At 46.5% G+C, this 20,236-nt stretch overlaps 1 pseudogene across 1 annotated transcript; it reads right to left on the reverse strand.

Annotated features, from left to right (window-relative positions):
• Positions 1-744: 744 nt before the first annotated feature.
• LOC311106136 (vitronectin-like) lies at positions 745-15,129 on the reverse strand (annotated as a pseudogene). Its single transcript, XR_014615851.1, has 9 exons — positions 15,038-15,129; positions 14,701-14,820; positions 13,786-14,443; positions 12,911-13,054; positions 11,005-11,161; positions 6,336-6,488; positions 5,815-6,064; positions 1,628-2,055; positions 745-1,496 (listed from the first exon to the last, which is right to left on the reverse strand). The product of XR_014615851.1 is annotated as a vitronectin-like (transcript).
• Positions 15,130-20,236: the final 5,107 nt, after the last annotated feature.

Raw genomic sequence — 20,236 nt, forward strand, 5'->3', positions numbered from 1 at the left:
CTCCGAGTTGGGCATCTCCGGCGCTGCTCACTCTTGGATTGCGTCCTACCTGACCGGTCGCTCCTACCAAGTGGCGTGGCGAGAAGCTGTCTCCGCACCACGTGCTCTCACCACTGGTGTCCCCCAGGGCTCAGTTCTAGGCCCTCTCCTATTCTCGCTATACACCAAGTCACTTGGCTCTGTCATATCCTCACATGGCCTCTCCTATCATTGCTACGCAGACGACACACAACAAATCTTCTCCTTTCCCCCTTCTGATAACCAGGTGGCGAATCGCATCTCTGCATGTCTGGCAGACATATCAGTGTGGATGACGGATCACCACCTCAAGCTGAACCTCGGCAAGACGGAGCTGCTCTTCCTCCCGGGGAAGGACTGCCCGTTCCATGATCTCGCCATCACGGTTGACAACTCCGTTGTGTCCTCCTCCCAGAGTGCAAAGAGCCTTGGTGTGATCCTGGACAACACCCTGTCGTTCTCCGCTAACATCAAGGCGGTGGCCCGATCCTGTAGGTTCATGCTCTACAATATTCGGAGAGTACGACCCTGCCTTACACAGGAAGCGGCACAGGTCCTAATCCAGGCACTTGTCATCTCCCGTCTGGATTACTGCAACTCGATGTTGGCTGGGCTCCCTGCCTGTGCCATTAAACCCCTACAACTCATCCAGAATGCCGCAGCCCGTCTGGTGTTCAACCTTCCCAAGTTCTCTCACGTCACCCCGCTCCTCCGCACACTCCACTGGCTTCCAGTTGAAGCTCGCATCTGCTACAAGACCATGGTGCTTGCCTACAGAGCTGTGAGGGGAACGGCACCTCCGTACCTTCAGGCTCTCATCTGTCCCTACACCCAAACGAGGGCATTGCGTTCATCCACCTCTGGCCTGCTGGCCCCCCTACCTCTGCGGAAGCACAGTTCCCGCTCAGCCCAGTCAAAACTTTTCGCTGCTCTGGCACCCCAATGGTGGAACAAGCTCCCTCACGACGCCAGGACAGCGGAGTCACTCACCACCTTCCGGAGACACTTGAAACCCCACCTCTTTAAGGAATACCTGGGATAGGATAAAGTAATCCTTCTACCCCCCCTTACCCCACCCCAAAGAAAGAAAAAAAAAACATATTGTAAAGTGGTTATCCCACTGGCTATAAGGTGAATGCACCAATTTGTAAGTCGCTCTGGATAAGAGCGTCTGCTAAATGACGTAAATGTAAATGTAAATATAAGCATTCCAGGTACAAACAGAAATGTCCTCACATCAGAACATTTTTGTGAAGTGATTGTTCAAATTATCTAGCTTCAAATTACTGTCTATTTGAGTCTTTGATGTACATGCTTTACATACTGCATATGTTTCTTTATCCAGTTGTGAAACTATTTATTCTCTGCCCCCAGGTGTTTTTCAGGGCAGCCCAGCCAGTACTTGCCAATGGACCTGGGGTAAGGAGGGCTGGCTGGGTCCACTTTCTTGGTCTTCAGATCCACTCTGTAGTATTTATCTGGAAAACAATTACAGAGAATATATCTGGTGGATTTCAAGTTGTTCTGTGCCCTTAGGGTGTGTGTGTGTTTAATGGGGGGCTAGGTTAAAAAGCAAAATGCAAAAGGACAATAAAGTGTCCTTCCTGACCTCCCTTGAAGAAGTAGACGCTCTGCACTGGTTGGCCTTTGTTGACAAACTCCCAGTAGGCACTTTCGTCAGCGTTGAATCTGGAGTTATAGTTGTATCCATCTCTTCTCCTGTCCTGTTCGTCCCTCCTCCTATCCTGGTCATCCCTCCTTCTATCTCTGTCTCTGTCTTCGTCCCTAGCATCCGTCCGGCGCATGTCCCACCCTCCAAACATCCCCTCTATAGCCATCCCCCTCTCCGCCAGATTCCGACCGAGATCCATCTCCCTCTCAGCGAATCCTTTCTCCATATCCATCCACTTCTCTGCGAACGCCTGCCCCATAGCCATTTCCGTCCCGGCACCCCAGTAAGACTGGTGTCTATTTCTGCGTCGGCCCCACTGCTGGTCCCACTGCTGTCCATTTTGTTGCCCTTGTTGTCCATAGTGGCTAGCTTTGCACTTGGCTAGCTAACAGTAGCTGCTAGGGGTAAGTCATAACCTACATTTGTGTTTTGTTTTTTACATATTGATAGCCCGAGTCGTTCAAGGAATTTGGGACATGGGTGACTAGTTAACGTTAGTTTGGCTCTCTCTGTGTGTTCGTGCCGTGAAAGGAGGGGTTCTTCTTTGTCTGAAAGCAATGGCTAGCTAGTTTGCTAACTATTCTAGCTAACTAACTGGCTGAATAAGTTGACGACGGACTCGCTCAAGCTGTCGGGACTAACCCACAACGTTAGACACGGACACGAACGATCTGCTTGCGTGTTGATACACTGGTGGTTTGTTGTGGCAGAGTATTGGCGCTAAACCGTGTTGCTGGAGTCCGGCATGCTAGCTGGCTGTGGCGTCATATGACTTGATGCCCGGACGATTTTCACGGAATAATACTGCACCTAGTTAGCTAGCTGAATAAACTGAGTTAGTCTATTCCTAGAAACATTGAACCGCTGTAGTTTACAACAATTATAGTTTCTGAGGTGGAAGTTGGGAGAGTTATATTTGGGAGTTGTGCTGAGGGAGGCCCCGCTCTCTCCTTTCCCAGATGTTTAGTTCATTTCATTCCGATCTCCTCTGCATTATTGTAGCCATTTGCTGCAGCCTGTCAACTATGCCTCTGCCTATCCCTGTTCTCTCCTCTCCGCACAGGCTACACAAATGCCTCACACCGCGTGGCTGCTGCCTCTCTAACCTGGTGGTCCCTGCACGCACCACCCACCTGGAGTTCCAGGTCTCAGGCAGCCTCTGGAACTGCCGTTCTGCTGCCAACAAGGCAGACTTCATCCCAGCCTATGCTACCCTCCAGTCCCTCGACTTCTTGGCGCTGACGGAAACATGGATTACCACTGAAAACACTGCTACTCCTACTGCTCTCTCCTCGTCTGACCATGTGTTCTCGCATACCCCGAGAGCATCTGGTCAGCGGGGTGGTGGCACAGGAATCCTCATCTCTCCCAAGTGGACATTCTCAATTTTTCCCCTAACCCATCTGTCTATCTCCTCATTTGAATTCCATGCTGTCACAGTCACTAGCCCATTTAAGCTTAATATCCTTGTCATCTATCGCCCTCCAGGTTCCCTTGGAGAGTTCATCAATGAGCTTGACGCCTTGATAAGTTCCTTTCCTGAGGATGGCTCACCTCTCACAGTTCTGGGGGATTTCAACCTCCCTACGTCTACATTTGACTCATTTCTCTCTGCCTCCTTCTTTCCACTCCTCTCCTCTTTTGACCTCACCCTCTCACCGTCCCCCCCTACTCACAAGGCAGGCAATACGCTTGACCTCATCTTTATTAGATGCTGTTCTTCTACTAATCTCACTGCAACTCCCCTCCATGTCTCCGACCACTACTTTGTATCCTTTTCTCTCTCGCTCTCCTCCAACACTACTCACTCTGCCCCTACACAGATGGTAATGCGCCGTCGCAACCTTCGCTCTCTCTCTCCCGCTACTCTCTCCTCTTCCATCCTATCATCTCTTCCCTCTGCTCAATCCTTCTCCCTCCAATCTCCTGATTCTGCCTCCTCAACCATCCTCTCCTCCCTTTCTGCATCCTTTGACTCTCTATGTCCCCTATCCTCCCGGCCAGCTCGGTCCTCCCCTCCAGCTCCGTGGCTTGATGACTCATTGCGAGCTCACAGAACAGAGCTCCGGGCAGCTGAGCGGAAATGGAAGAAAACTAGACTCCCTGCGGACCTGGCATCTTTTCACTCCCTCCTCTCTACATTTTCTTCATCTGTTTCTGCTGCTAAGGCCACTTTCTACCACGCTAAATTCCAAGCATCTGCCTCTAACCCTAGGAAGCTCTTTGCCACATTCTCCTCCCTGCTGAATCCTCCCCCCCCCCCCCCCCCTCCCTCTCTGTGGATGACTTCGTCAACCACTTTGAAAAGAAGGTTGACGACATCCGATCCTCGTTTGTTAAGTCAAATGACACTGCTGGTCCTGCTCACACTGCCCTACCCTATGCTTTGACTTCTTTCTCCCCTCTCTCTCCAGATAAAATCCTGCGACTTGTGACTGCAGGCCGCCCAACAACCTGCCCGCTTGACCCCATCCCCTCCTCCCTTCTCCAGACCATCTCCGGCGACCTTCTCCCCTACCTCACCTCGCTGATCAACTCATCCTTGACCGCTGGCTATGTCCCTTCCGTCTTCAAGAGAGCGAGAGTTGCACCCCTTCTCAAAAAACCAACACTCGATCCCTCTGATGTCAACAACTACAGACCAGTATCCCTTCTTTCTTTTCTCTCCAAAACTATTGAGCGTGCCGTCTTTAGCCAACTCTCTTGCTATCTCTCTCAGAATGACCTTCTTGATCCAAACCAGTCAGGTTTCAAGACTGGTCATTCAACTGAGACTGCTCTTCTCTGTGTCACGGAGGCTCTCCGCACTGCTAAAGCTAACTCTCTCTCCTCTGCTCTTGTCCTTCTAGACCTGTCTGCTGCCTTTGATACTGTGAACCATCAGATCCTCCTCTCCACCCTCTCCGAGCTGGGCATCTCCGGCGCGGCTCACTCTTGGATTGCGTCCTACCTGACTGGTCGATCCTACCAAGTGGCGTGGCGAGAAGCTGTCTCCGCACCACGTGCTCTCACCACTGGTGTCCCCCAGGGCTCAGTTCTAGGCCCTCTCCTATTCTCGCTATACACCAAGTCACTTGGCTCTGTCATATCCTCACATGGCCTCTCCTATCATTGCTACGCTGACGACACACAACTAATCTTCTCCTTTCCCCCTTCTGACAACCAGGTGGCGAATCGCATCTCTGCATGTCTGGCAGACATATCAGTATGGATGACGGATCACCACCTCAAGCTGAACCTTGGCAAGACGGAGCTGCTCTTCCTCCCGGGGAAGGACTGCCTGTTCCATGATCTCGCCATCACGGTTGACAACTCCGTTGTGTCCTCCTCCCAGAGTGCGAAGAGCCTTGGCGTGACCCTGGACAACACCCTGTCGTTCTCCGCTAACATCAAGGCGGTGACCCGATCCTGTAGGTTCATGCTCTACAACATTCGGAGAGTACGACCCTGCCTTACACAGGAAGCGGCACAGGTCCTAATCCAGGCACTTGTCATCTCCCGTCTGGATTACTGCAACTCGCTGTTGGCTGGGCTCCCTGCCTGTGCCATTAAACCCCTACAACTCATCCAGAATGCCGCAGCCCGTCTGGTGTTCAACCTTCCCAAGTTCTCTCACGTCACCCCCCTCCTCCGCACACTCCACTGGCTTCCAGTTGAAGCTCGCATCTGTTACAAGACCATGGTGCTTGCCTATGGAGCTGTGAGGGGAACGGCACCTCCGTACCTTCAGGCTCTGATCAGTCCCTACACCCAAACGAGGGCATTGCGTTCATCCACCTCTGGCCTGCTGGCTCCCCTTCCTCTGCGGAAGCATAGTTCCCGCTCAGCCCAGTCAAAACTGTTCGCTGCTCTGGCACCCCAATGGTGGAACAAGCTCCCTCACGACGCCACCTTCCGGAGACATTTGAAACCCCACCTCTTTAAGGAATACCTGGGATAGGATAAAGTAATCCTTCTACCCCTCCCTTACCCCAAACCCCCCCCCCCCCCCCCCCCCCAAAAAAAAAAAAAAAAAAAAAACATTGTAAAGTGGTTATCCCACTGGCTATAAGGTGAATGCACCAATTTGTAAGTCGCTCTGGATAAGAGCGTCTGCTAAATGACGTAAATGTAAATGTAAATATTGTTGTCCATATTGCTGTCCATTTTGCTGATCCTGTTGGCCAAACTGTTTGCGATACTGCCCCCACTGTTGGTCCCATGGCTGGCGCCTCCCGTCGTTGCGGTCCCGTAAAGGGGGTAAAGGTGGGGACAGGGGTGCGGCCAGTGGCCTGGGGGTGATGTAGAGTCTGCCTGTCATAACAGCGTCCACTGGGGCCTTGATGCCGATCCAGTCCTTGTTGATGAACCGATGCCCACCATGGTGGTTGGGGACTGCGGGAGAGAGAACGACAGATGAGATGTAGGATTAGATGGTGGGGCCTAGCTTTAAAACTATTCTTGTTTGTTAAGCAACCATTTTCTTAAAGTAAACATTGTGCCATTAATGATTCCTTATATCCTCTTTCTTCACCTCTTCAATATGCATTGGATGAGAAGGTCCGCAGGTAAGAGAATTGGATCTTCTTCTCCAATGCGTTTTGAGAAGGAGGAATGGAAAGAGGACACAAGAAAAGATCATTGAGAAAGAGCTACAGCCTCTTACTGCCTCTGAAGAGCATGTTGAAGAGTTCCTCCCAGTTGTTGTGGTAGATGTCAGTGTAGGCTGTGAACAGAGCAGAGGGAGACCCAGCTGATGTCTTGATACACTCCTCATGTGATGGCTGGTGCTTGAACTCATACTGGTAGTACTGGTCACCTGGGAACACAGACAAACAACTGGTCTGTTAACAAAACAGATTAGAATGGCGCTGGAGGAGATGGCTGCCGTTTTACTGGCTCCTAACCAATTTTGCTATTGTGTGTGTTTTTTCGCGTTAATTGTTACTTATTTTGTACATAATATTTCTGCCACCGTCCCTTATGACCGAAAAGAACTACTGGATATCAGGACAGCGATTACTCACCTCTTACTGGACAAAGATTTTTTCTTTAACGAGTCGGACACTAAGGATTTTCTTCAGACATCTGACAAGGCCCAAATCCCCGTCATTCGCATGAGTAAGGATCCGACGGCGAGTGGGTAATCTGCCTCTACCATCAGTCCAATTAGCCAATGTACAATCATTGGATAACAAAATAGATGAACTATGATCACGGATATCCTACCAATAGGACATTAAAAACTGTAATATCTTATGTTTCACCGAGTCGTGGCTGAACGACGATATGGATAACATTCAGCTGGCGGGATATATGCTGCATCGGCAAGATAGAACAGCTGCCTCCGGTAAGACAAGGGGTGGCGGTCTGTGTATATTTGTAAACAACAGCTGGTGCACGAAATCTAATATTAAGGAAGTCTCAAGGTTTTGCTCGCCTGAGGTAGAGTATCTCATGATAAGCTGTAGACCACACTATTTACCAAGAGAGTTTTCATCTATATTTTTGATAGCTGTCTATTTACCACCACAAACCGATGCTGGCACTAAGATCACACTCAATGAGCTGTACAAGGCCTTAAGCAAACAGGAAAACGCTCATCCAGAGGCACCGCTCCTAGTGGCCGGAGACTTTAATGCAGGGAAACTTAAATCCGTTTTTACCTCATTTCTACCAGCATGTTAAATGTGCAACCAAAGGAAAATAATACTCTAGACCACCTTTACTCCACACACAGAGATGCGTACAAAGCTCTGCCTCGCCCTGCATTTGGCAAATTTGACCATAACTATATCCTCCTGATTCTTGCTTACAAGCAAAAACTAAAGCAGGAAGCACCAGGTACTCGGTCAATAAAGAAGTGGTCAGATGACGCGAATGCTAAGCTACAGGACTGTTTTGCTAGCACAGACTGGAATAAGTTCGGGGATTCTTCTGATGGCATTGAGGAGTACACCACATCAGTCACTGGCTTCATCAATAAGTGCATCGATGAAGTTGTCCCCACAGTGACCGTATGTACATACCCCAACCAGAAGCCATGGATTACAGGCAACATACGCACTGAGCTAAAGGGTAGAGCTGCCGCTTTCAAGGAGCGGGACTCTAACCCAGACGCTTATAAGAAATCCTGTTTGCCCTCCGACGAACAATCAAACAGGCAACGCGTCAATACAGGATTAAGATTGAATCATACTACACCGGCTCCAACGCTCGTCAGATGTGGCAGGGCTTGCAAGCTTTTACAGACTACAAAGGGAAGCACAGCTGCAAGCTGCCCAGTGACACGAGCCTACCAGACGAGCTAAATTACTTATATGCTCACTTCGAGGCAAGCAACACTGAAGCATGCATGAGAGCATCAGCTGTTCCGGACGACTGTGTGATCACGCTCTCCATAGCTGATGTGAGTAAGACCTTTAAACAGGTCAACATTCACAAGGCCGCAGGGCCAGACGGATTACCAGGACATGTACTCCGAGCATGTGCTGACCAACTAGCTAGTGTCTTCACTGACATTTTCAACCTGTCCCTGACTGAGTCTGTAATACCAACATGTTTCAAGCAGACCACCATAGTCCCTGTGCCCAAGAATACTAAGGTAACCTGCTTAAATGACTACCGACCCGTAGCACTCACGTCTGTAGCCGTGAAGGCTGGTCATGAAGGCTTTGAAAGGCTGGTCATGGCTCACATCAACACCATTATCCCAGAAACCCTAGACCTACTCCAATTTGCATACCACCCCAACAGATCCACAGATGTGCAATCTCTATTGCACTCCACACTGCCCTTTCCCACCTGGACAAAAGGAACACCTACGTGAGAATGTTATTCATTGACTACAGCTCAGCGTTCAACACCATATTGCCCTCAAAGCTCATCACTAAGCTAAGGACCCTGGGACTAAACACCTCCCTCTGCAACTGGATCCTGGACTTCCTGGCGGGCCGCTCCCAGGTGGTAAGGGTAGGTAACAACACATCTGCCATGCTGATCCTAAACACGGGGGCCCCTCAGGGGTGCGTGCTCAGTCCCCTCTTGTACTCCCTGTTCACCCATGACTGCATGGCCAGGCACTCCAACACCATCATTAAGTTTCCCGACGACAGTGGTAGGCCTGATCACCGACAATGATGAGACAGCCTATAGGGAGGAGGTCAGAGACCTGGCTGTGTGGTGCTAGGATAACAATCTCTCCCTCAACGTGATCAAGACAAAGGAGATGATTGTGGGCTACAGGAAAAAGAGGACCGAGCATGCCCGCATTCTCATCAACTGGGCTGTAGTGGAGCAGGTTGAGCGCTTCAAGTTCCTTGGTGTCCACATCACCAACAAACTATCATGGTCCAAACACACCAAGACAGTCGTGAAGAGGGCACGACAAACCTATTCCCCCTCAGGAGACTGAAAAGATTTGGCATAGGTCCTCAGATCCTCAAGATGTTCTACAGCTGCCCCATCGAGAGCATCCTGACTGGTTGCATCACTGCCTGGTATGGCAACTGCTCAGCCTCCGACCACAAGGCGCTACAGAAGGTAGTGCGTACGGCCCAGTACATCACTGGGGCCAAGCTTCCTGCCATCCAGGACCTCTATACCAGGCGGTGTCAGAGGAAGGCCCTAAAAATTGTCAAGACTCCAGCCACCCTAGTCATAGACTGTTCTCTCTGCTACCACACGGCAAGCGGTACCGGAGCGCCAAGTCTAGGTCCAAAAGGCTTCTTAACAGCTTCTACCCCCAAGCCATAAGACTCCTGAACAGCTAATCAAATGGCTACCCGGACTAACTTGAAACCGTTTTTATAGTTTCAATATGTCCAAATTGTGTTTTTTTATCCTAATTGAACATTGTATGAATATTGTATGCATATTACTGTAAATATTGATCACATTCCTTGTACAGTGGGGGAAAATAGTATTTAGTCAGCCACCAATTGTGCAAGTTCTCCCACTTAAAAAGATGAGAGAGGCCTGTAATTTTCATCATAGGTACACGTCAACTATGACAGACAAAATGAGGGAAAAAAATCCAGAAAATCACATTGTAGGATTTTTAATGAATTTATTTGCAAATTATGGTGGAAAAAAGTATTTGGTCACGTACAAACAAGCAAGATTTCTGGCTCTCACAGACCTGTAACTTGGGGGTGGAAACATCATGCTTTGGGGCAGTTTTTCTGCAAAGGGACCAGGACGACTGATCTGTGTAAAGGAAAGAATGAATGGGGCCATGTATCATGAGATTTTGAGTGAAAACCTCCTTCCATCAGCAAGGGCATTGAAGATGAAACGTGGCTGGGTCTTTCAGCATGACAATGATCCCAAACACACCGCCCGGGCAAGGAAGGAGTGGCTTCGTAAGAAGCATTTCAAGGTCCTGGAGTGGCCTAGCCAGTCTCCAGATCTCAACCCCATAGAAAATCTTTGGAGGGAGTTGAAAGTCCGTGTTGCCCAGCGACAGCCCCAAAACATCACTGCTCTAGAGGAGATCTGCATGGAGGAATGGGCCAAAATACCAGCAACAGTGTGTGAAAACCTTGTGAAGACTTACAGAAAACGTTTGACCTGTGTCATTGCCAACAAAGGGTATATAACAAAGTATTGAGAAACTTTTGTTATTGACCAAGTACTTATTTTCCACCATAATCTGCAAATAAATTCATTAAAAATCCTACAATGTGATATTCTGGATTTTTTTTTCTCATTTTGTCTGTCATAGTTGACGTGTACCTATGATGAAAATTACAGGCCTTTCTCATCTTTTTAAGTGGGAGAACTTGCACAATTGGTGGCTGACTAAATACTTTTTTCCCCCACTGTATATGATCATATATTTTGATACATTGAATGTTAATATTGTGAACCTATATTATACATTTTTTACCTCCTGTTTCAGGAAGTGATGTCACTGAGTACTGCCCCTATATATGACCTTCCACCCCCACCTGGGATATGGATGCCTGATGAAGACCTAAGGGTTGAAACGTTGTTATAAATAAATATCACCTGGGAGTATGAGCAGCAGTGTACAGCGTCTTCCTTTCTGTTTTTCATGAATTTACCTATAACTCCAGCACCTGCGGAAAGTACCTGGATGTGCCTATGTTCTTCAGCTTTTGTATATTATCTATGCATAGTCACTTTAACTCTACCTACATGTACATATTACCTCCATTACCTCGACTAACCTGTGCCCCCGCACATTGACTCTGTACCGGTAGCCCCTGTATATTGCCTAGCTACTGTTATTTTACTGCTGGTCTTTAATTATTTGTTATTTTTATTTTTTAGTTATCAACTAATGTTCTTCATTTAAGATTTGGTGTGACCTTTGAAGAAGTAGACCTTCTCTTTGGCGTGGTGTCCAGGGGCTGCTATGGCGAAGGCTGCGTTCACGCCGTCTGGTATCTTCTCAAAGCCCACATTGATATCCCTGGGATAGTCCTCCTCCAGCACACCATCATCAAACCGCCAGTACTTGTTCCCCTGTTGGAGGATTTGCTATTTAAAAAAGATATACCGTACATGTCAAATGTTTGGACACACCTACTCATTCAAGGGTTTTCCTTTATTTTTACTATTTTTTACATTGTAGAATAATAGTGAAGACATCAAAACTATGAAATAACACATATGGAATCATGTAGTAACCAAAAAAGTGTTAAACAAATAGCCACCCTTTGTCTTGATGACAGCTTTGCACACTCTTGGCATTCTCTCAACCAGCTTCACCTGGAATGTTTTTCCAACAGTCTTGAAGGAGTTCCCACATTTGCTGAGCACTTGTTGGCTGCTTTTCCTTCACTCTACTGTCTGACTCATCCCAAACCATCTTAATTGGGTTGAGGTCGGGGGATTATGGATGCCAGGTCATCTGATGCAGCACTCCATCACTCTCCTTCTTGGTGAAATAGCCCTTACACAGCCTGGAGGTGTGTTGGGTCATTGTCCTGTTGAAAAACAAATGATAGTCCCACTAAACCCAAACCAGAAGGGACGGCGTATCACTGCAGAATGCTGTGGTAGCCATGCTGGTTAAGTGTGCCTTGAATTCTAAATAAATCACAGACAGTGTCACCAGCAAAGCAGCCCCACACCATAACACCTACTCCTCCATGCTTTACGGTGGGAACTACACATGTGGAGATCATCTGTTCTCACAAATATACAGCGGTTTGAACCAATAATCTCAAATTTGGACTCCAGACCAAAGGACAAATTTCCACCGATCTAATGTCCATTGCTCGTGTTTCTTGGCCCAAGCAGGTCTCGTCTTCTTATTGGTGTCCTTTAGTAGTGGTTTCTTTGCAGCAATTTGACCATGAAGGCCTGATTCACACAGTCTCCTCTGAACAGTTGATGTTGAGATGTGTCTGTTACTTGAACTCTGTGAAGCATTTATTTGGGCTGCGATTTCTGAGGCTGGTAACTCTAATGAACTTATTCTCTGCTGCAGAGGTAACTCTGGGTCTTCCATTCCTGTGGCGGTCCTCATGAGAGCCAGTTTCATCATAGCGCTTGATGGTTTTTGCGACTGCACTTGAAGAAACTTTCAAAGTTCTTGAAATGTTCCATATTGACTGACCTTCTTGTCTTGAAGTAATGATGGACTGTCATTTCACTTTGCTTATTTGAGCTGTTCTTGCGATAATATGGACTTGGTCTTTTACCAAATAGGGCTATCTTCTGTATACCCCCCCTACCTTGTCACAACACAACTGATTGGCTCAAACCCATTAAGAAATACATAAATTCCACAAATTAACTTTTAAGAAGGCTCATCTGTTAATTGAAATGCATTTCAGGTGACTACCTCATGAAGCTGGTTGAGAGAATGCCAAGAGTGTGCAAAGCTGTCATCAAGGCAAAGGGTGGCTATTTGAAGAATCTCAAATATAAAATTAGTTTAACACCTTTTTGGTTACTACATGATTCCATATGTGTTATTTCATGGTTCTGATGTCTTCACTATTATTCTACAATGTAAAAAATGTAAACATAAAAAAAAACCCTTGAATGAGTAGGTGTGTCCAAACTTTTGACTGAAAGTGTATTTGGAATGGATAAATGTAATGTATATCTGTGAAGTTGGCAATTTATAACAAATGTATTACATTTATAAAATGTACAATAAATACAAACAGCTAGATATATCATTTCCATCTACCAACCTTCTACCATCCTACCAACATTTCATCTTTAGTCTACCCTCTCTAGCCAGGGTATTCATCCCACCTTGAACATGTGGGTATGTCTTGCCCTGGCAGTTGATACGTGTGAAGGCAGCATCTATAGGTCCTCTGATACCCCAGATGTCCTGGATCAGTTTGGGGTAGCCGGGCATCACCGACTACTCATCCAGCTCAAAGAACCACTCCACTAGGAGAGGACCCAAAACAAACACATACATAGAGATACAGATCAACAGAACCTCTCCTTGTGTTTTTCTCTGACCCAATGACTCCCTTCACACCTATAAAGGTGACGGGTTAAGACCCATGAAGACCCTTACCTCTGAAGCTGACGTGGTAAGACCCATGAAGATGGGATGTAGCTCAGTTGAGAGAGCATGGCGTTTGCAACGCCAGGGTTGTGGGTTCGATTCCCACGGGCGGCCAGTATAAAAAAATATATATATATGTATTCACTAACTGTAAGTCGCTCTGGATAAGAGCGTCTGCTAAATGACGTAAATGTAAATGTAAATGTAAGACCCTTACCTCTGAAGGTGACGGGGTAAGACCCATGAAGACCCTTACCTCTGAAGCTGACGGGGTAAGACCCATGAAGACCCTTACCTCTGAAGGTGACGGAGTAAGACCCATGAAGACCCTTACCTATGAAGGTGACGGGGTAAGACCCATGAAGACCCTTACCTCTGAAGGTGACGGGGTAAGACCCATGAAGACCCTTACCTCTGAAGGTGACGGGGTAAGACCCATGAAGACCCTTACCCCTGAAGGTGACGGGGTAAGACCCATGAAGACCCTTACCTCTGAAGGTGACGGAGTAAGACCCATGAAGACCCTTACCTCTGAAGGTGATGGGGTAAGACCCATGAAGACCCATACCCCTGAAGGTGATGGGGTAAGACCCATGAAGTCCCTTACCTCTGAAGGCGTAGACAGAGCCATTCTTGAGCTGCATGAGGGAGTCCCAGGGCCTGCCGCTGCATGACTCAGCATTTGGTTCTACTACCGGAGCCTTGGTGGCCGTCACCACTTCCTCTGTGGTTGTCTCCACTTCCTCTGTGGTTGTCTTCACTTCCTCTGTGGTTGTATCCACTTCCGCTGTTGTGACTGGAGCTTCTGTTGTGACTGGTTCTGTTACTGTTGCTTTCTGGGAGACTGAGATTTTCTGTTGGATTGAGAGTGCCTGTGGGACTGATGGTGCGTCTGTGGCTTTAGCTGTCTCCGGGAGTGGGACTTCCACTGGGACCTGGCCTCTCTGTGGGCCTCTATCTGAGCCTCTACCTGCATGTGTGGCTAATGCTGCTTTGGTGGCTTTAGCTGCCTACGAGAGTGGGACTACCACTGGGACCTGGCCTCTCTGTGGGCCTCGAGCTGCGCCTCTAGCTGGCTCTGTGACTGGGGTTGTCTTTGTGGCAATTGTGGTAGGAGTAGGGGTGGTATTGGGTGTTCTGAAGTGTGTGGGTTGCCTACGTTGGCCCCATGAGGAGCTGGTCTTCAGGTTTGGTCGGGGAGACGGGCGTTGTAGGGGCAACTGGACCATAATCATCCTCTGCAAATTCAAAGGTGTCCCCACGTGCTAAAGGAAACAGAGGTCACATTAGATGAATCACACAATGAATTATAAGCACAATATGATGTGAATGTTGAACATATGCAACTCATCACCATGTTAATCAGTGGTGCATTATTCAATATGACCTTTAGAGGTTGTTAAAAGGGAAATCTGTAACTTTTGTAACAATCAATATACGCACACACACACACACACACACACACACACACACACACACACAAACACAAACACACACACACACACACACTCTCTCTTCTTACTTTTCATACGACAGGCGGTCTCATAGTCTGAGCAGCAGCTCTTGTAGTACCGACACATGGTGTCACACTGGCAATTCTTCTTGGAGTCGAAGCCATTCTCACAGCGGTCCATGCATGACTCTGACACACAAGTTATAAATGACCATGGAACAGCAAAAATGTTTGGGAATACTGCCACCAACTCCAATATACTGTCTCTAACTGAGTTTCCAAATGATGTATCTTGAAATTCTTGAGTTCTCTTTCACCAGTAACAACTCAGTCAAACTTCAACCAAAATGTCACCACTACATTTTCAAGTCAACCTAGATTATATGTTTTTTAATGGTATACATACCCTCTGCAGCAAACACAGTAGCTAGCCCGGCTAGCAGGAGTATCAACCCGAGCCTCATGCTGTCTGTCTCTCTGCGTCTCTCTGGCTGTGTGACTGAGAGGACCCAGGGGATAGAGAACTGTGTGCTACTAATCAATGATCAATGCAATGCAGTGGCTACCAGTGTCATTCACCTCTACAGCATGTTTACTTAAACCTTGTTTTAACCTTATTTGAACCTTGTTTTTGTTGAAGCAATCAGTAAATAGTTTCATTCCAAAATCCTTTATATCAATTTTCAAAAATGTTGGTAAGTTAGCTTTTACCATGTAAAGAACTTATGAAACAGATTCAACCACAAAGACCAGGGAGGTTTTCCAATGCCTCACAAAGAAGGGCACCTATTGGTAGATGGGTAAAACATTTTTTAAAGCAGACATTGAATATCCCTTTGAGCATGGTGAAATTATTAATTACACTTTGGATGGTGTATCAATACACCCAGTCACTACAAAGATACAGGCGTCCTTCCTAACTCAGTTGCCGGAGAGGAAGGAAACCTCTCAGGGATTTCACCATGAAGCCAATGTTGACTTTAAAAAAGTTACAAAGTTGAATGCCTGTGATAGGAGAAAACTGAGGATGGATCAACAACATTGTAGTTACTCCACAATACTAACCAAAAGAGGGAAGTCTGTACAGTATAAGAAATATTCAAAAACATGCATCCTGTTTGCAACAAAGCATTAAAGTAATACTGCAAAAAATGTGGCAAAGCAATTCACTTTTTGTCCTGATTACAAAGTGTTATGTTTGGGGCAAATCCAATACAACACATTACTGAGTACCACTCTCCATTTTTTCAAGCATAGTGGTGGCTGCATCATGTTATACAGTTGAAGTCGGAGGTTTACATACACTTAGGTTGGAGTCATTAAAACTCGTTTTTCAACCACTCCACAAATTTCTTGTTAACAAACTATAGTTTTGGCAAGTCGGTTAGGACATCTACTTTGTGCATGACACAAGTAATTTTTCAAACAATTGTTTACAGACAGATTAATTAATAATTCACTTATAATTTACTGTATCACAATTCCAGTGGGTCAGAAGTTTACATACACTAAGTTGACTGTGCCTTTAAACAGCTTGGAAAATTCCAGAAAATGATGTCATGTCTTTAGAAGCTTCTGATAGGCTAATTGACATAATTTGAGTCAATTGGAGGTGTACCTGTGGATGTATTTCAAGGCCTACCTTCAAACTCAGTGGCTCTTTGCTTGACATCATGGGGAAATCAAAAGAAATCAGCCAAGACTGGTTCATCCTTGGGAGCAATTTCCAAACGCCTGAAGGTACCACGTTCATCTGTACAAACAATAGTACGCAAGTATAAACACCATGGGACCACGCAGCCGTCATACCGCTCAGGAAGGAGATGCGTTCTGTCTCCTAGAGATGAACATACTTTGGTGCGGAAAGTACAAATCAATCCCAGAACAACAGCAAAGGACCTTGTGAAGATGCTGGCGGAAACAGGTACAAAAGTATCTATATCCACAGTAAAATGAGGCCGCTCAGCGAGGAAGAAGCCACTGCTCCAAAACCGCCATAAAAAAGCCAGACTACGGTTTGCAACTGCACATGGGGACAAAGATCGTACTTTTTGGAGAAATGTCCTCTGGTCTGATGAAACAAAAATAGAACTGTTTGGCCATAATGACCATCGTTATGTTTGGAGGAAAAAGGGGGTTGCTTGCAAGCCGAAGAACACCATCCCAACCGTGAAGCATGGGGGTGGCAGCATCATGCCGTGGGGGTGCTTTGCTGCAGGAGGGACTGGTGCACTTCACAAAATAGATGGCATCATGAGGAAAGAAAATTATGTGGATAAATTGAAGCAACATCTCAAGACATCAGTCAGGAAGTTAAAGCTTGGTCGCAAATGGGTCTTCCAAATGGACAATGACCCCAAGCATACTCCAAAGTTGTGGCAAAATGGCTTAAGGACAACAAAGTCAAGGTATTGGAGTGGCCATCACAAAGCCCTGACCTCAATCCTATAGAAAATCTGTGGGCAGAACTGGAAAAGTGTTTGCGAGCAAGGAGGCCTACCAACCTGACTCAGTTACACCAGCTCTGTCAGGAGGAATGGGCCAAAATTCACCCAACTTATTGTGGGAAGCTTGTGGAAGGCTACCCGAAACGTTTGACCCAAGTTAAACAATTGAAAGGCAATGCTACCAAATACTAATTGAGTGTATGTAAACTTCTGACCCACTGGGAATGTGATGAAAGAAATAAAAGCTGAAATAAATCAAATCAAATCAAATCAAATTTTATTGGCCACATGCGCCGAATACAACAGGTGCAGACATTACAGTGAAATGGTTACTTACAGCCCTTAACCAACAGTGCATTTATTTTTAATAAAAAATTTGGATAAAACATAAAAGTGTTGAGAAAAAAAGAGCAGAAGTAAAATAAAATAACAGTAGGGAGGCTATATATACAGGGGGGTACCGGTGCAGAGTCAATGTGCGGGGGCACAGGCTAATTGAGGTAGTTGAAGTAATATGTATATGTGGGTAGAGTTAAAGTGACTATGCATAAATAATTAACAGAGTAGCAGCAGCGTAAAAAGATGGGGTGGGGTGGGGGGCAGTGCAAATAGTCCGGGTAGCCATGATTAGCTGTTTAGGAGTCTTATGGCTTGGGGGTAGAAATTGTTGAGAAGTCTTTTGGATCTAGACTTGGCACTCCGGTACCGCTTGCCGTGCGGTAGCAGAGAGAACAGTCTATGACTAGGGTGGCTGGAGTCTTTGACCATTTTGAGGGCCTTCCTCTGACACCGCCTGGTATAGAGGTCCTGGATGGCAGGAAGCTTGGCCCCAGTGATGTACTGGGCCGTACGCACAACCCTCTGTATTGCCTTACGGTCGGAGGCCAAGCAGTTGCCATACCAGGCGGTGATGCAACCAGTCAGGATGCTCTCGATGGTGCAGCTGTAGAATTTTTTGAGGATCTGAGGACCCATGCCAAATCTTTTCAGTATCCTGAGGGGGAGTAGGCTTTGTCGTGCCCTCTTCATGACTGTCTTGGTGTATTTGGACCATGATAGTTTGTTGGTGATGTGGACACCAAGGAACTTGAAGCTCTCAACCTGTTCCACTACAGCCCCGTCGATGAGAATGGGGGCGTGCTCAGTCTTCTTTTTTTTCCTGTAGTCCACAATCATCTCCTTTGTCTTGAAATCATTCTCTCTACTATTATTCTGACATTTCACATTCTTAAAATAAAGTGGTGATCCTAACTGACCTAAGACAGGGAATATTTACTAGGATTAAATGTCAGGAATTGTGAAAAACTGATTTTAAATGTATTTGGCTAAGGTGTATGTAAACTTCCGACTTCAACTGTAGGTATGCTTGTAATCGTTAAGGATTGGAGAGTTTTTCAGGATAAAAAATAAACAGAATGGAGCTAAGCACAGGCAAAATCCTAGAGGAAAACCTGGTTGCATCTGCTTTCCACCAGACACTGGGAGATGAATTCCCCTTTCAGCAGGACAATAACCTAAAACACTAGGGCAAATCTACGCTGGAGTTGCTTACCAAGAAGACAGTGAATGTTCCTGAGCGGCCGAGTTACAGTTTTGACTTAAATCTGCTTGAAAAATTTGACAGAGCTTGAAGAATTTTGAAAAGAATAATGGGCACATGTTGCACAATCCAGGTGTGGAAAGCTCTTAGAGACTTACCCAGAAAGACTCACAGCTGTAATCGCTGCCAAAGGTGCTTCTACAAAGTATTAACTCAGTGGTGTGAATACTTATGTAAATAAGATATTTCTGTATTTAATTTTCAATAAATTTGCTAAAATTACTAAAAACATGTTTTTACTTTGTCATTATGGGGGTATTGTGTGTAGATGGGTGAGACATTTTTTCCATTTAATCAATTTTGAATTCAGGCTGTAACACAACAAAATGTGGAATAGGTTTAGGGGTATGAATACTTAGCCTATATCATGAATTAAAAAGTTGCAGATTGCCCCTTTAAACAATAGTAAAAGGCCTAATGACTATAATGACCGGGAGACTCATGGGCGGCGCACAATTGGCCCAGCGTCGTCCAGGGTAGGGGAGGGAATGGCCGGCAGGGATGTAGCTCAGTTGATAGAGCATGGTGTTTGCAACGCCAGGGTTGTGGGTTCGATTCCCACGGGGGGACAGTATAAAAAAAAAAAAATATGTATTCACTAACTGTAAGTCGCTCTGGATAAGAGCGTCTGCTAAATGACTAAAATGTAAATGTATAATGGACAAAATATTGTTATTTGTTTCTGCTGATATACACTGTATATACTAAGGCACTGCATCGCAGTGCTAACTGTGCCACTAGAGATCCTGGTTCGAATCCAGGCTCTGTCGCAGCCGGCCGCGACCGGGAGACTCATGGGTGGCGCACAATTGGCCCAGCGTTGTCCAGGGTAGGGGAGGGAATGGCCGGCAGGGATGTAGCTCAGTTGATAGAGCATGGCGTTTGCAACGCCAGGGTTGTGGGTTCGATTCCCACGGGGGGCCAGTATAAAAAAATATGTATTCACTAACTGTAAGTCGCTCTGGATAAGAGCGTCTGCTAAATGACTAAAATGTAAATGTAAATGAGTGGATTCGGATATTTCAGCCACATCCTTGCTGATAGGTGTATAAAATCGAGCACACAGCCATGCAATCTTCATAGACAAACATTGGCAGTAGAATGGCCTTACTGAAGAGCTCAGTGACTTTCAACGTGGCACCGTCATAGGATGCCACCTTTCCAACAAGTCAGTTTGTCAAATTTCTGCCCTGCTAGTGCTGCCCCGGTCAACTGTAAGTGCTGTTATTGTGAAGTGGAAATGTCTAGGAGCAAGAAGTGGTAGGCCACACAAGCCCAGTAGAACGGGACCACCGAGTGTTGAAGCGCGTAGCGTGTAAAAATCGCCTGTCCTCGGTTGCAACACTCACTACCAAGTCCCAAACTGCCTCTGGAAGCAATGTCAGCACAAAACTATTAGTCGGGAGCTTCATGAAATGGGTTTCCATGGCTGAGCAGCCACACACACAAGCCTAAGATCACCATGCGCAATTTCAAGCGTCGGCTGGAGTGGTGTAAAGCTCGCCACCAGCAGTGTAAACGCGTTCTCTAGAGTGATAAATCACTCTTCACCATCTGG

Source organism: Coregonus lavaretus (genome assembly GCF_964263955.1).
Source record: "Coregonus lavaretus genome assembly, chromosome: 30".
NCBI classification, from domain to species: domain Eukaryota; kingdom Metazoa; phylum Chordata; class Actinopteri; order Salmoniformes; family Salmonidae; genus Coregonus; species Coregonus lavaretus.